A 16075-nucleotide genomic window follows, 5' to 3' on the forward strand; every position below is an offset into this window, starting at 1 on the left:
CAAGTTTTTGGCGCCGTTGCCCGGGATTGATTAGATTGACAATGATTAAGTGAAGTAGTGATCTAGATCAAGCACTTTTTCTTTAATTTTGATTAACCCACTAACTGTTTGATTTTTTGCTTAAACTAACTAACACTTCAATCTGGCAGTAAATTGAAGTGTCACTAGTTTTGTGCATTTCTCATGTTCTGCTTGTATGTCAGGTACAGGAAGAACCATACCCAATTTTCATGAACAAGACGAAAGAACTCTCAGGAGGTTAAGAAGAGCTGAAAGAGGGAAAAATATTGTTGGAGAAGAAGAATCAGACGAAGAATTCCAAGAGATGGAGGAACATTTAACCAATCCACCAGGTGGAGAAGACAACAACAATGGCAACCCACCCCAGAGGAGAGTTTTGGCTTCCTACACCTTTGCAAATCCTAGACATTGTGGGAGCAGCATTTTGGCTCCAAATGTCAATGCTAACAACTTTGAACTCAAGCCACAACTCATCACTTTGGTTCAGAACAACTGCTCTTTTGGTGGAGGACCACTTGAGGACCCACACCAACATTTATCCACTTTCTTGAGGATATGCAACACTGTCAAAACTAATGGAGTACCCCCTGACAGCTACAAGCTAATGCTATTTCCATTTTCTCTCAGGGACAAGGCCACTCAATGGTTAGAATCTTTTCCAAGAGACAGCATCAACAACTGGGATGATTTGGTAACTAAATTCCTTGCCAAATTTTATCCACCTCAGAGGATTATAAGGTTAAAGGCTGAGGTACAAACATTTACACAAATGGAGGCCGAACCCATCTATGAGGCATGGGAAAGGTACAAGGCTCTGATCAGGAAATGTCCCCCTGCCATGTTTAATGAGTGGGAGAAGCTTCAAAACTTCTATGAAGGCTTGACACTGAAATCCCAGGAAGCTTTGGATCATTCAGCTGGAGGTTCCTTGCAACTCATGAAAACTGCAGAAGAGGCTCAAGAACTCATTGATATGGTGTCCAACAACCAATATTTCTTTGCTCATCAAAGAAGCCACCAACCATCACAAAGGAGAGGAGTAATGGAGCTAGAAGGAGTGGATTCAATCCTAGCTCAAAACAAGATGATGCAGCAGCAAATTCAGCAACAATTTGAGCAAATGGCCAAGAGAATTGATAGTCTCCAAGTTGCAGCAGTCAACACTAGCCAATCATCAACCACATGGGGACAGAGTGAAGAAACTCAAGAAGAACAACAACAAGAGCAAGTACAGTATATGCACAACCAAGGACCAAATGAAGTGTATGGTGATACATACAATCCATCCTGGAAGAACCACCCAAACCTAAGATGGGGAGATAACCATGCCCAAAACCAACAACCATGGCAGAGGAACTCAAACCAACACAACCCAAGAAGCAACCAAAATCACAACCAGCAGCAGACTAACCAAAACCCCTACAGAAAACCTCAAAACAACTACCCCAACCTCAACCAATACCAATCTAATAACCAATCCACCAACCAAAATGCCTACCATCCACCACCCACATCTCATAACCCACCTCAAATATCACCTGAAGCCCAAAGAATCACTCACTTGAAGGCTATGATAGACAAAATGTTGAAACACCAAGAAATGGTAGCCAAGAATCAGGAAGCCTCTATGAAGAGCCTAGAGAGACAGATGGGGCAACTCTCCAAGCAAGTATCTGTTGAGAGACCTTCAAACTCACTGCCCAGTGACACAATTCCAAATCCCAAGGAGGAATGCAAAGCAATACAATTGAGGAGTGGGAGAACATTGATAAGCAACAATGACTCTACAAAGAAGCAAGCAGAGAACATCAAAAACCCAACAGAGGATGAGAATCAAACAAAGGCAGATGAGGATAAGGAGCAAGTTGTGATGCCAAACAAAAGCACTGAGAAACCTAAAGAGAAGGACAACAAGCCACATAGCCCGAAAGAAGTAGCTCAGGGACAACAGCAAATAGGAAAAAGCATCACACCTCCACTGCCATATCCCCAGAGGTTTAACAAAGAGATTAAAGACCAACATTTTCACAAATTCCTTGAGATTTTTAAGAAGCTGGAAATCAATATTCCCTTGGCTGAAGCACTTGAACAAATGCCTCTATATTCCAAGTTTCTGAAAGATCTTATCAACAAGAAAAGAAGTTGGCTTGAAAGGGAAACTATATTACTCACCGAGGAATGCAGTGCTGTGATTCAACGGGGTATTCCACCAGAACTTAAGGATCCGGGAAGCTTTGTAGTCTCATGCACTATTGGCAAGATAATTCTCAACAAGGCTCTCTGTGACCTGGGTGCCAGCATCAATTTAATGCCTCTCTCAATGATGAGAAAACTTGCCATAGAAGAACTTAAACCCACCAGGATGTCACTAGTCATGGCTGACAGATCAATCAAGACACCTAATGGAATTGTGGAAAATCTGTTGGTGAAGGTTGGGGAGTTTATTTTCCCAGCAGATTTTGTAATTTTGGACACTGAAGAAGAAGGAAACGACTCAATCATTCTGGGAAGGCCATTTCTACATACAGCAAGGGCCATTATTGATGTAGAAAAAGGAGAAATGACCTTCAGGGTCCATAATGAACAAATGATCATAAATGTGTTCAAATCAATGCAAAACGCTCCTGAGCAAGAGGATTACGTGAGAGTGGATATGATAGACAGTTTGGTGGAAGAAACATTGGAAGAAAATTTTCAAGAGCAAGAAGGAAATCAAGGGGCAACAGAGGAACAAGTGGCTGAGACCTCTACTGAGCAAGATGAAAGGCAAGATAAGAAGGAAGATGTACGAAGACAAGAACTGAAACCTTTACCCACCCATCTCAAATATGCATTCCTTGGCACATCGGAGAGCTTCCCAGTAATCATTAATTCATCCCTGACAAAGAAGGAAGAAGGAGAACTTCTTGATGTACTCAAAGCTCACAAAGATGCTTTAGGATGGACCATTGATGACCTGAAGGGAATCAGCCCTGCAGTATGTATGCATAAGATCCTCTTAGAAGATAATTCCAAACCAGTGGTTCAACCGCAAAGAAGATTAAATCCCACAATGAAGGAAGTTGTCCAGAAGGAAGTAATAAAGTTGTGGAATGCAGGGATAATCTTCCCAATATCTGACAGCCCATGGGTAAGCCCGGTTCAAGTTGTACCAAAGAAGGGAGGAATGACGGTCATCACTAATGAGAAGAATGAATTGATTCCTACTAGAACAGTGACTGGGTGGAGGATGTGCATAGACTATAGAAGATTGAATGATGCCACCAGGAAGGATCATTTCCCTCTCCCATTCATTGATCAGATGCTGGAAAGGTTAGCCGGCCATGCCTATTACTGCTTTTTGGACGGATATTCTGGGTACAATCAAATCGTGGTGGACCCCAAGGACCAAGAGAAAACTGCCTTTACATGTCCATTTGGAGTTTTTGCATATCGGAGGATGCCCTTTGGGCTCTGCAATGCCCCTGCCACATTTCAAAGGTGTATGCTTTCCATTTTCCCTGATATGGTCGAAAAATTTTTAGAAGTTTTCATGGATGACTTCTCTGTTTTTGGTGATAATTTCAATGCTTGCCTAAACCATTTAACCCTTGTCTTGAAACGGTGCCAAGAAACCAATTTGGTTTTAAACTGGGAGAAATGCCATTTTATGGTACCCGAAGGGATTGTTCTTGGCCATAAAGTTTCAAAAAAGGGGATAGAGGTTGATAAGCCAAAAGTTGAGATCATAGAAAAACTCCCTCCACCAATTAATGTGAAATCTATTAGAAGTTTCTTGGGGCATGCCGGATTTTACAGAAGGTTTATCAAGGACTTTTCAAAAATAGCCAAACCTTTGAGTAATCTGTTAATGCTTGATAACCCTTTTGTTTTTGATGACACGCCTTTGAAACTTTAAAAAATAGACTCACAACAGCACCAATCATCACACCTCCAGATTGGGAATTACCTTTTGAACTCATGTGTGATGCAAGTGATCTTGCAATTGGTGCTGTACTTGGGCAAAAAAGGGGAAATTTGCATCATGTCATATATTATGCAAGTAAAGTGTTGAATGAGGCCCAAAGAAATTACACCACAACAGAAAAGGAATTGCTAGCTGTAGTCTATGCATTTGATAAGTTTAGATCATATCTAGTAGGATCCAAGGTTGTGGTTTACACTGATCATGCTGCACTTAAGTATTTGATGTCAAAGCAGGATGCTAAACCAAGACTCATCAGGTGGATACTACTCCTACAAGAATTTGACATAGAGATAAGAGATAGGAAGGGCACTGAAAATCAGATCGCTGATCATCTGTCGAGATTACCACATGAAACAAGTCAAAGAGCATCCCAGCCCATAAATGAAAGCTTCCCAGATGAGTACCTACTGCAAATCCAGCAAGCACCTTGGTTTGCTGACATAGCTAATTACAAAGTGGGAAGGAAGATACCGCAAGAGTTCTCTAAGCAACAAGTGAAGAAGTTGATCAACGAAGCAAGGAAATTTTCATGGGATGAACCCTTCTTGTTCAAAAGGTGCTCTGATGGAGTAATCAGAAGGTGTGTTCCCGAAAGTGAAATTAGGGACATCTTGTGGCATTGTCATGGTTCAGCTTATGGTGGACACTTTGGCCCAGAAAAAACAGCCGCAAAAATACTGCAGAGTGGCTTCTATTGGCCAACTATCTTCAAGGATGCCAGAGAATATGTACACCAATGTAATGAATGCCAGAAATCAGGAGGATTAACAAAAAGGAATGAGATGCCTCAAAACTTTATCTTAGAATTAGAATTGTTCGATCTATGGGGAATTGATTTCATGGGGCCTTTTCCTCCTTCTTATTCTTTTAGATACATCTTGGTAGCAGTGGAGTATGTCTCAAAGTGGGTGGAAGCCATAGCCACAACCACCTGTGATGCACAGATTGTCCTCCAATTCCTAAAAAAACACATTTTCACTAGGTATGGAGTGCCAAAGGGTCTTATTAGTGATGGCGGTAGCCACTTTTGCAACAAACAAATGGAGAAACTCCTCCACAAGTATGGAGTAATTCACAAAGTAGCCACACCTTACCATCCTCAGACTAATGGCCAAGCTGAACTTGCAAATAGAGAATTAAAGAAGATCCTAGAAAAAACAGTGGGAATCACAAGAAAAGATTGGGCTAGAAAGCTAGAGGATGCATTGTGGGCGTATAGAACAGCTTTTAAAACTCCTATTGGCAAGTCACCCTTCCAGCTATTGTATGGCAAATCTTGCCACCTCCCTGTAGAGCTTGAACACAGAGCTTTTTGGGCTACTAAACTCCTCAACCTTGATCCCCAAGCTGCAGGAGAAAAAAGGTTGTTACAATTAAATGAGCTGGATGAATTTAGACTGGATGCTTATGAAAGTGCGAAGATATACAAGGAGAGAGCTAAGAAGTGGCATGACAAGAAGATCACAAAGAAGGAATTCAAGCCAGGACAACAAGTGCTCCTGTATAATTCGAGGCTTAAACTATTCCCTGGCAAACTGAAGTCTAAGTGGACTGGCCCATACTTGGTGACAAAGATTTTTCCCTATGGGAATATCGAACTATTAGATGAGGCAACAAAGAATCAATTCACAGTCAATGGTCACAGAGCAAAGCTGTACTTGGGAGGACAATGGGTTAAGGAAAAAGAGGTTCAACACCTACAGCCCTCTTAAAAAGAATTGAAAGGTGTCAAGCTAGTGACAATAAAAGAGCGCTTGTTGGGAGGCAACCCAACCTGAGGTAGTTTTCTTTTCATAGCTATTTCAATAAAAAGGTTAAATGATTGGTATGTATTGCAAGGAGCTAAGTTTGGTGTTTCACACCAAAACAATTTAAGGGAGAATAAAGGATTCTAAGTTTGGTGTTCCACCAAAATCTCATTTAAAAGCACATTCTCACCTTCTGCACAAAGGGTTACTAGCTCCAAGCAATCTGATAAATCATTTAATCATTATCTGTTTCTAGTTTTTAGTTTTATTATCTATAGCAAAGACTTAGGCTTTCTCATATAGTTATGCATAAGAAACATGGCAAGGGACTAAGTTTGGTGTTCACACACCAAAGTAAGTTCAAACGCCTACAAGAAAGTCTTGCACATTAACCAGTCATCTAAGGGCTTGAGAAACAAGCAACTTCCATTAACACTACAGGAATTCAATCACTCTCTTGGGAGGACTATACACCATTAGCTGAGAGAAAGAAGAAGAAACCACCAAGAGGTTGTATTGTCACTTAACTCCATCAGCATTGAATTGCTCTAAATTGGAAGTGTGAATATGCCCATTTTAACAGTAACTGTTAGTGAAGTAATCTGTGCATCATTTATGTTTGTTTCTTTTAAAATAAGTAGGCTAGTTTATGTGTGTGCTTGTGTGTTTATTTTCACTTGACAAGAAGCATGTGTTGTCCCCTGCATCTTTAAATTCAATAAAAGAACAGTTTGAATGTGAAGCAAGATAATCTATGTTAGTTAGAAGTGGAATAAAAGTAAATGGTGGTAAGTGTGTGATTGTATAATAGCTCACTCTTAGTGAATAAAGAGCTAGGATATCTCCTTCTAAGTAAAGAAGTGGCCTACTGTCTAGGAATCTCAATTGAATTAAATTCCTTGGTTAGAAAGAAAAACAAAGAGAAGGAAAGAAGAAAAAGATAGCCAAAAAATGGCAAAACAAAAGAAAAATAAAAAGAAACAAAGCTGGACACCAATAGCTTGAACCTTAAAATATATGCCTGTGATGTCTTTGTACTAGGATCTGCTTGGATTAGTAAGCTCTTAGGAGTGCATCAACACTTGGTGACTTGGGTTAACTAACCCGGGATCATCAGCTGAAAGTCCACTATCAAGAGCAACCTAACTACAAGGCATTTAGTAGCCCAAAGAGGTGCTGGGCATCAATATTTTAAGAAGGAATGTGAGCCAAGTGTCTATGGTGAATAATGTGTCAAGTATAAAGAAAAGAAAATGAACTTGCTACACATGACACTCAAATAAAGCTTATGAACAAAGTAATAGCCAAGGATAAAGGAATAATGAGAAGTCATAGCAGTATGTCACTTAAAGCTTGAAGGAGACTTTCTAGGCCTAGGAGTCAATAAGAAGTGAGTATTTGCATATCCACACAAAACCCCATGAACTATCAATAATACTCTGCTAGCATGAACTTCCTCTTCCATTTCATTCTTTCTCCTCAATAATTCATTTCTTGCTTGGGGACAAGCAAGCTTTAAGTTTGGTGTTGTGATGACAAGTCATCCTAGCCTATTTTAACTAGTATTTTTCTTTTGTTTTCATTAGAATTATGCACTTTCTTGAGCTACAAGCAAGCTAATTGAGTAGATTTTCATGTTTCCCTTGATTGAACCAACCATATATGAATTTATGCCATTTCATGAGGTTTTATGCTATATTTGTTGCATATTATGAAAGAATGAATATCTCATGATTTTGAGCATAGCTTTGATGAGTTTGGTTGATTAATGATAGGTGAAGAAAGCTTGGAGAAAGGTTAAAGCAAAGAGGAATGGCTAGGAGTGAGGAGAGGACAATGGAATAAGTGAAATTGAACCAGGAAGCAAGAAGTTAGCCCCAACGTTAGCCCCCTAACTTGGAGGCTAACGTTGGAACTTGAAATTTCCTCCCTGGCCATCCCACGTTTGCGCCAACGTTAGCCCCCTAACTTGGAGGCTAACGTTGGCACATGAATTCCTCCCTGGCCATCCAACGTTTGCGCCAACGTTAGCCCCCTAACTTGGAGGCTAACGGTGGCACATGAAGACATAAGGGAGAAGGGCCAACGTTTGCGTCAACGTTAGCCCCCTAACTTGGAGGCTAACGTTGGCACATGAAAACATAAGGGAGAAGGGCCAACGTTTGCGCCAACGTTAGCCCCCTAACTTGGAGGCTAACGTTGGTGCCATTAGCATATAAGGGAAGGCCAACGTTAGGGTCAAAGTTAGACCCCTAACGTTGGCACCAATGTGCATACCAGAAAAATGTGTTTGCTGCTATGAAAAGTTGGAGCCAAAGTTAGGCCCCTAACTTTGGCTCAAACTTTTGGTCCAACTTTTGCTAACCTCAAAACCGGTTCAATTGGTTCACTTCGGTTCTTCTGCAAACTTCAAGAGCAATCAACCAAGGCCTCTTTCAACCCAATTCCACCAAGAGCAAAGGCCCAACTCAAGGCTTGAAGATCATTTTTGAAAGTGTATAAATAGGATAGAATTCAAGTTCTTCGGAGAGCTTTCTTTTGGAATTTTCATAATAGTTTTCGGAGAGCTTTTAATATTGAGTGTTCTTTAATTTCTTTGTCTTGGGGAAGGAGAATTCACTTCTCTTCCTCTTAGTTTTATTGCTTTCAATTTCAATTACACTTGTCTTGGATCTTGGATTGGAGAATTGAAGAAATTCTGTTTCAATCTCAATCTTGGATCTCTCTGTTTCTTTATTGTTAATTGAATTTCATTTCCGGTTAATTGCTCTTCATCTATTCTCTTTGCAATTTACAATTCCCTTGCAATTGTTCTTATTGGATCTAGGAAGGCATTGAGATCTAGACTTAGTTTTCTAGTCTCTGGGTCCTGAGATCCAAATCTCCAATTTACATTCTGTTTCTTGCTTTCCATGTTCATTTACTTTTCTGCTATAAGATCCGATCCAATCCCAATTCCCTTTTTCTCTTCTGTTTAATGCAATTTAACTTTTCTTTGTTTAATTTCTGCAAATCCAAATCCTAATCCCCTTTACAATTCAAGTCATTTACATTCCTTGCACTTTAAGATTCCGCAATTTACATTTCTTGCACTCTAAGTTTCTGCCATTTAATTTCTTGTCCTTTACGTTTCAGCAATTTATTTCTTGTTCTCTTTACTTCAATGCAATTTAATTCTGCAAGTCACAAAACCATCAACCAAATCTTGATTCGCTTGACTAAATCAACCACTAAGCTAAAATTGCTCAATCCTTCAATCCCTGTGGGATCGACCTCACTCCCGTGAGTTTTTATTACTTGATACGACCCGGTACACTTGCCGGTTAGATTTGTGTGTTTTGGGAGAGATTTACGTTTCTCACCAAAATATCTCATCACCCGTCAACTACTATGGGCGTGCCACTTGAGCAAAGGGGCGTGGTACGCCAACTAACCATTCTAAGAAGAACCTTCACTATGGCGTGCCACTTGGTGTCGAAGGCGTGGCACGCCAGCCTCAAGAAGTCACTTGGGCATGCCACTTGAGAACCCAGGCGTGGCACGCCAAGCTTGGAGAGTTCACAAATCCATGAGCGTGCCACTTGAGCAACATGGCGTGGCACGGTGGTACAACAATCCAGAGAAGGGGCTGAAAGCAATTGAAGACTGGGCGTGCCACTTGAGTAACCAGGCGTGGCACGCCAATGCACAAAGGACTAAAAGCAAGGACTGGGTGTGCCACTTGGTATCAAAGGCGTGGCACGCTAACCTTAGCATTGCACTATGGCGTGCCACTTGAAGGCTGAGGCGTGGCACGCCAACTACTGGAATCAAGACAAGATCATAGGCGTGGCACGCCAGCCTTTAGGCGTGGCACGCTGGTATATGTTTCTAGAGAGGATGAAGGAGGCCAATTACATGGGGCGTGCCACTTGATATCGAAGGCATGGCACGCCATTCACCATTCTTCACTTAGGCGTGCCACTTGAGCAACCAGGCGTGGCATGCCAGTGTCATTCAGAGAGAAGCATTGGGGCATGCCACTTGAGTTCGTGGCGTGGCACGCCAAACAGAGGAATCACTCACTCACAAAAGGGTCGTGGCATGCCAGACCCTGGGCATGCCACGCTAGTTCAACTTTCCAGAGAAGCCTAGCCAAGCATAGATCAAGGGCGTGGCACACCAGACCTTGGGCGTGGTACGCCAGTTCAAGTTTCCAGAGGCAGAGAGAAGTAAGAAAGGCAAGGGGCATGCCACTTGAGTTCGAAGGAGTGGCACACTAACATAAGGATTCCACTATGGCGTGCCACTTGTGTTCGAAGGCATGGCACGCCAAGGTTTTTAGAGGGACGAGCGTGCCACTTGAAGGATTGGGCGTGGCACGCTAAGATGGAGATGAAGTGCACGTGACACGCCAGAAAAGCGCCAGCCACACGCCAGCTGAGAAGTCATGCTTATTGATTGTTTTCTTTTCCCTCCAAAATGTAATTTTTCCTTTTTCACTTTTGTAATTCTTTTATTTTACTACGAGTAGTATAAATACCCCCAAGGAGTACTGAAGAAAAGGGGTTAAGCAATTAGTTTTAGATCCACTTTTACACTTCACTTTTGAGCACTTTTTGAGATATGAGTAGCTAACTTCCCTCTCATTGAGAGAGGGAGCTCTGTTGTACTTGATGGATTGATAATAGTGAAATTCTTCTTCTCTTCATCTTTTTTTTTTTGATTTGCTAGAAGGAATTTTGTTCTTAATGCTTAGTGTTCAATTATCTTGGGAAAGAGATTGAATGCAATTAGGTTTCATGGGAACCTTGGGAAAGGAAACATGAAACCATGCTTGAAATCCCTTCTCACACTAGAGTAGAATCTGGGTTTTGGTGTTTGGATATGTGACATATAATCCTCCCTCTACTTGGACCTATAATGGTGTGTGGTATAATCAGGGACCAACCCTATCTCTCTTCATGAGCAATTAGACCAAGGAATTGGGTATTGATCAAGATCTGAGAGATTGAGTCACCAAGGGATTGGGGCTCAATCAATCATGATTGCTAAGAGGTCAATGAGTTGTATGATTGAAGAGGATATAAGCTAGATTTGATCCAAAGAGACAAAATCTCCCAATCTCAATGAATTTCCCCATTCTTATATATCAATTTCTTTACCGCTTATTTTTACATTCGGCAATCCCCCATTCCTATTTACATTTAAGTCATTTATGATTCAGCACTTTACATTCTGCCATTTATATTTCTGCACTTTATTGCTTTTCTTTATATTCTAGCCATTTATATTTATGTCATTTACAATTATGCACTTCACAATCCTATTGATCCGCTTGACTAATTCATCAATTGATTAAAACTGCTCGAATTTGCCAATCTCTGTGGATACGATCCGACTCCACTGTGGGTTATTACTTGACGATAATTTTGGTGTGCTTGCCAAAGAACTAATTCACTCATTTTATAATGGGGGTGTGAATTCCAGTCATTAGTGGGGCATAAAGGAATACACGCGTACGCGTACATGACGCGTACGCATCAATGCGCCAACACAGATTTCCCTCATATGACCCGAGAGTTGTACGACTGTGGCGCGAGCATTATGCTTCTCGCGCAAGCCTAAGCCGACACGGGCGCGCACAGTATGCGTACGTGTCAAAGCGCCCCCTTCCCACCCGTGCATGCGCGCACATCGCACTTCCGCGTCAATCCCCTCTTCGTACCATCCACGCGCACGCGTACAGGACGCATATGTGTGGATTCAAAAACACTAACCCCATCCACACGAGAACCCTAATATTGAGTCCCTCACATCTCCTCTTCCTCCCAACGTTCCCTTTCTCGCTTCCCTCCATAAATACAGCGCCACCCCAAGCCACCCTCATCTGCCTCCATCTGGCAACCCATCGTCACTGCCGGCCACCCCATCCTCTCCCTTTCTTCCTACTTCTCTTCTTCTCTTCTCTGTCCCTCTCCGCTCACCTCTGCCTCTCTTGTCTCACTCTCTGTCGTAACCCCCTTTCTCCTCCACCCAACACCGCCGCGCGCCCCCACTGCTGCTGGCGACGTGCGAAACCACCACCATCACCACAACCTTTTCTCCTCTCTTTCCCTATTCCACCCCTTTCTACTTTGACCATCACTCTCCTTCTCTGTCCCTGCGACACTCTCTGTTCTTCAGCTCTACTCTGCGACTATACCTTCTCTGTGCAGCCGCAAGCTCTGCCACCACTACTCCTGAGTGTCACTACAATCCCTCGCCCTCTCACCTTTCCATTCCCATTTCTGTGCTGCTACCCCTCAGGTTCTCCCCCTGCCTTATGCTTTGTTCTTTACTTTATTTTAGTAATTTTATTGGTTAATGTTAGATTAAATTACCTGTCTGGATTCTGTTTTCTAGGTTAGATAGATATGTATGTTGTTCGGTAGTTAGGTTGTGGTTAGAGGATTCTAGGCCTGATAAGCGCTCCGTTCCTATTTATTTTCGAATGTAAACTACTTGGTTGCTATTTGGTGATGTCTATATACATATTGTTACTGCTGTGTTGCGTCAATACTGCCTTGCTGCACTTTACTTGTGAGATTGAGCTTGCTGCTGCCTGAACTTATGCTTTGATATATCATATGTGTTAATTTGCTGCTTTTCGCTATCCGGGAATGTCCAATTTACTGGCGGAATGCTGCCCAAATTTTTAGAAATTGTTTTGGTTTTAAACTTGCTACCTAGAATTGAACTTGACACTTTTGGAATTGAGTTTTCCTTGACCTGCACCAAGTTCAATTCTTAGGTGACATGGATTGGCATTTCCGTGTCCATTTTGCTTCATGTGATGTGCACTGAACCTTCATATGCCTTCACTTTTCAAGTTAAATCAAATGCTTTTTGACTCATGATAAGCTCACCATTTGATTTTGACTTGCATTTTTCTTGAATATGGTTCATTCTTTTGTAATAATTGGTGCATTTCACTTGTGTAGGCTTTTCAATTCAAATTGGTTCTTAACTCGTTTTAGTTACACAAAGTGCATATTTCACTCTTTCTATATCAATTATTGCACGTTTAGTGACCATGGACATTGTTGATGAACCACTTTTCTCTTATATACCTTTATGCAATTTCATATTTCATCATTAATGACTTGCATCATCCTCACTATCGTGGGCATGCTTGTCTTTACATGCTTGTTTGGGCTTCTCTTGGTTAAGTACCATCATTGTCATGCCACTGATATATAACCTAGTTTTCTAACTTTTTGACCTTGTTAACATTCTAACTTGTTAACCTTTTAACTCTCTTTTTGTTTTTTTTTTCACTAACACTCACATTCTTTTGGGCATGATGACTATGGTTGCTTAACAAACAAGCATTCTGTTATCAGTACATGAATTATTGGTTGTAATTGATTTGAATTTTGCATGCTCTTTGCTTGCATTCCAAGTTCTCATTCTTTTGCCTCACTTCATGAATATGTCAAGCTTCTTGCCTTTTGTATATGCTTAATGCTATGCTTTGTTTTTCCCTATGTGACTTAATTGTTTATATCCTGTATATCTGCTTTTCAGGATGGCCGATAGAGGAAAATCCAAGGTTACCTCTAGAAAGCGAAAGAAACCTCAGCCCTCCACTCTTTATCCTTACTATGACTATGCCAAGAACCCTCTTAATGATCAGGATAAAGCCAACCAGCAGCTGCCGCCTACAGAAGCGTATAGGTTTCCTAAAAAGAATAATCTGAAGAAGAATCTGAATATAGAGAAGAAACTGGTCCTCCCAATTGACGTGCGGCAAGCCATTACGACACGTATTCAGGGGATGGGCACGGGCTTTATTGGTAGGGAGCTAGGTAGGGTGAACTCGTCCTGGGTGAAGGAATTTTACTGTAACTTCTTTAGACACATGGTGTACGAAATTGTGATCATCAACAATGGTGCCAAAGGACTTGGAGCTCTCAAACGTGAATCACACTTTGTCACAATTCCGCACAAGTAACCAGCAAGTGCACTGGGTCGTCCAAGTAATACCTTACGTGAGTAAGGGTCGATCCCACGGAGACTGTCGGCTTGAAGCAAGCTATGGTCACCTTGTAAATCTCAGTCAGGCTAATTCAGATGGTGATGAAGAATTGATAATTAAAAGATAAATAAAACATAAAATAAAGATAGTGATACTTATGTAATTCTTTGGTTGGAATTTCAGATAAGCGTATGAAGATGCTTTGTTCCTCCTGAACCTCTGCTTTCCTATTGCCTTCTACCAATCATTCATACTCCTTTCCATGGCAAGCTTTATGTTGGGCATCACCGTTGTCAATGGCTACTTCCCGTCCTCTCTGTGAAAACGTTCCAAATGTGCTGTCACCGCACGGCTAATCATCTGTCGGTTTTCGATCATGCTGGAATAGGATCCATTGATCTTTTTGCGTCTGTCACACGCCCAACAATCGCGAGTTTGAAGCTCGTCACAGTCATCCCTTCCCAGATCCTACTCAAAATACCACAGACAAGGTTTAGACGTTCTGGATCTCAGGAATGGCTGCCAATAATTCTAGCCTATACCACGAAGGTTCCAATCTTAGATTAGAAACCCAAGAGATACGCATTCAAGCCATTGCTAGTAGAACAGAGGTGGTTGTCAGGCACATGTTCATAGGTGAGAATGATGATGAGTGTCGCGGATCATCACATTCATCAAGTATCTTGGAGAAGAAATAGACTTGAGTTGAATAGAAAAACAATAGTACTTTGTATTAATTCATGAAGAACAGCAGAGCTCCACACCTTAATCTATGGTATGTAGAAACTCCCCCGTTGAGAATACATAAGAACAAGGTCTAGGCATGGCCGTGAGGCCAGCCCCCAAATGTGAAAAGGTCTATCAAAGTCTGACTAAAGATCTATTAAAATATAATAGCAAAAGGTCCTATTTATAGAAAACTAGTAGCCTAGGGTTTACAGAAATAAGTAATTAATGCAGAAATCTTCTTCTGGGCCCACCTGGTGTGTGCTTGGGCTGAGCATTGAAGCTTCCATGTGTAGAGACTTTTCTTGGAGTTAAACGCCAGCTTTTGTGACAGTTTGGGCGTTTAACTCCAGCTTTTGTGCTAGTTTTGGAGTTAAACGCCAGAATTCTTGAGCTGACTTGGAACGCCTGTTTGGGCCACCAAATCTCGGGCAAAGTATGGACTATTATATATTGCTGGAAAGCCCAGGATGTCTAATTTCCAACGCAATTAAGAGCGCGCCAGTTGGGCTTCTGTAGCTCCAGAACATCCTTTGAGTGCAGGGAGGTCAGAATCCAACAGCATCTGCAGTCCTTTTTTCAGCCTCTGAATCAGATTTTTGCTCAGGTCCCTCAATTTTAGCCAGAAAATACCTGAAATCATAGAAAAATACACAAACTCATAGTAAAGTTCAGAAGAGTGATTTTTATTTAAAAATAATAAAAACATAATAAAAAATAACTAAAATATACTAAAAACATACTAAAAATAATGCCAAAAAGCGTATAAATTATCCGCTCATCACAACACCAAACTTAAATTGTTGCTTGTCCCCAAGCAACTGAAAATCAAATAGGATAAAAAGAAGAGAATATACAATGAATTCCAAAAACATCTATGAAAATCAGTATTAATTAGATGAGTGGGGCTTTTAGCTTTTTGCTTCTGAACAGTTTTGGCATCTCACTTTATTCCTTGAAGTTCAGAATGATTGGCATCTATAGGAACTCAGAATCCAGATAGTGTTATTGATTCTCCTAGTCAAGTATGTTGATTCTTGAACAATGCTACTTTATGAGTCTTGGCCGTAGCCCTAAGCACTTTGTTTTCCAGTATTACCACCGGATACATAAATGCCACAGACACATAACTGGGTGAACCTTTTCAGATTGTGACTTAGCTTTGCTAGAGTCCCCAATTAGAGGTGTCCAGGATTCTTAAGCACACTCTTCTTTTTGCTTTGGACCTCGACTTTAACCGCTCAGTCTCAAGTTTTCACTTGACACCTTCACGCCACAAGCACATGGTTAGGGACAGCTTGGTTTAGCCGCTTAGGCCAGGATTTTATTCCTGTGGGCCCTCCTATCCACTGATGCTCAAAGCCTTGGATCCTTTTTATCACCCTTGCCTTTTGGTTTATAGGGGTATTGCCTTTTTCTACTTGCTTTTCTTTTTCTTTCTTCTTCTTCTCTTTTTTTTCGCATATATCCTTTTTCTGCAAGCTTTTCACTGCTTTTTCTTGCTTCAAGAATCAATTTTATGATTTTTTAGATCATCAGATCACATTTCTCCTTTTCCCATCATTATTTCAAGAGCCAACAGTTTTAACATTTTTTAAACAATAAATTCAAAAA

The sequence above is a fragment of the Arachis ipaensis genome, chromosome B5, assembly GCF_059453495.1.
Source record: "Arachis ipaensis isolate K30076 ecotype BB chromosome B5, ASM5945349v1, whole genome shotgun sequence".
Taxonomy (NCBI): domain Eukaryota; kingdom Viridiplantae; phylum Streptophyta; class Magnoliopsida; order Fabales; family Fabaceae; genus Arachis; species Arachis ipaensis.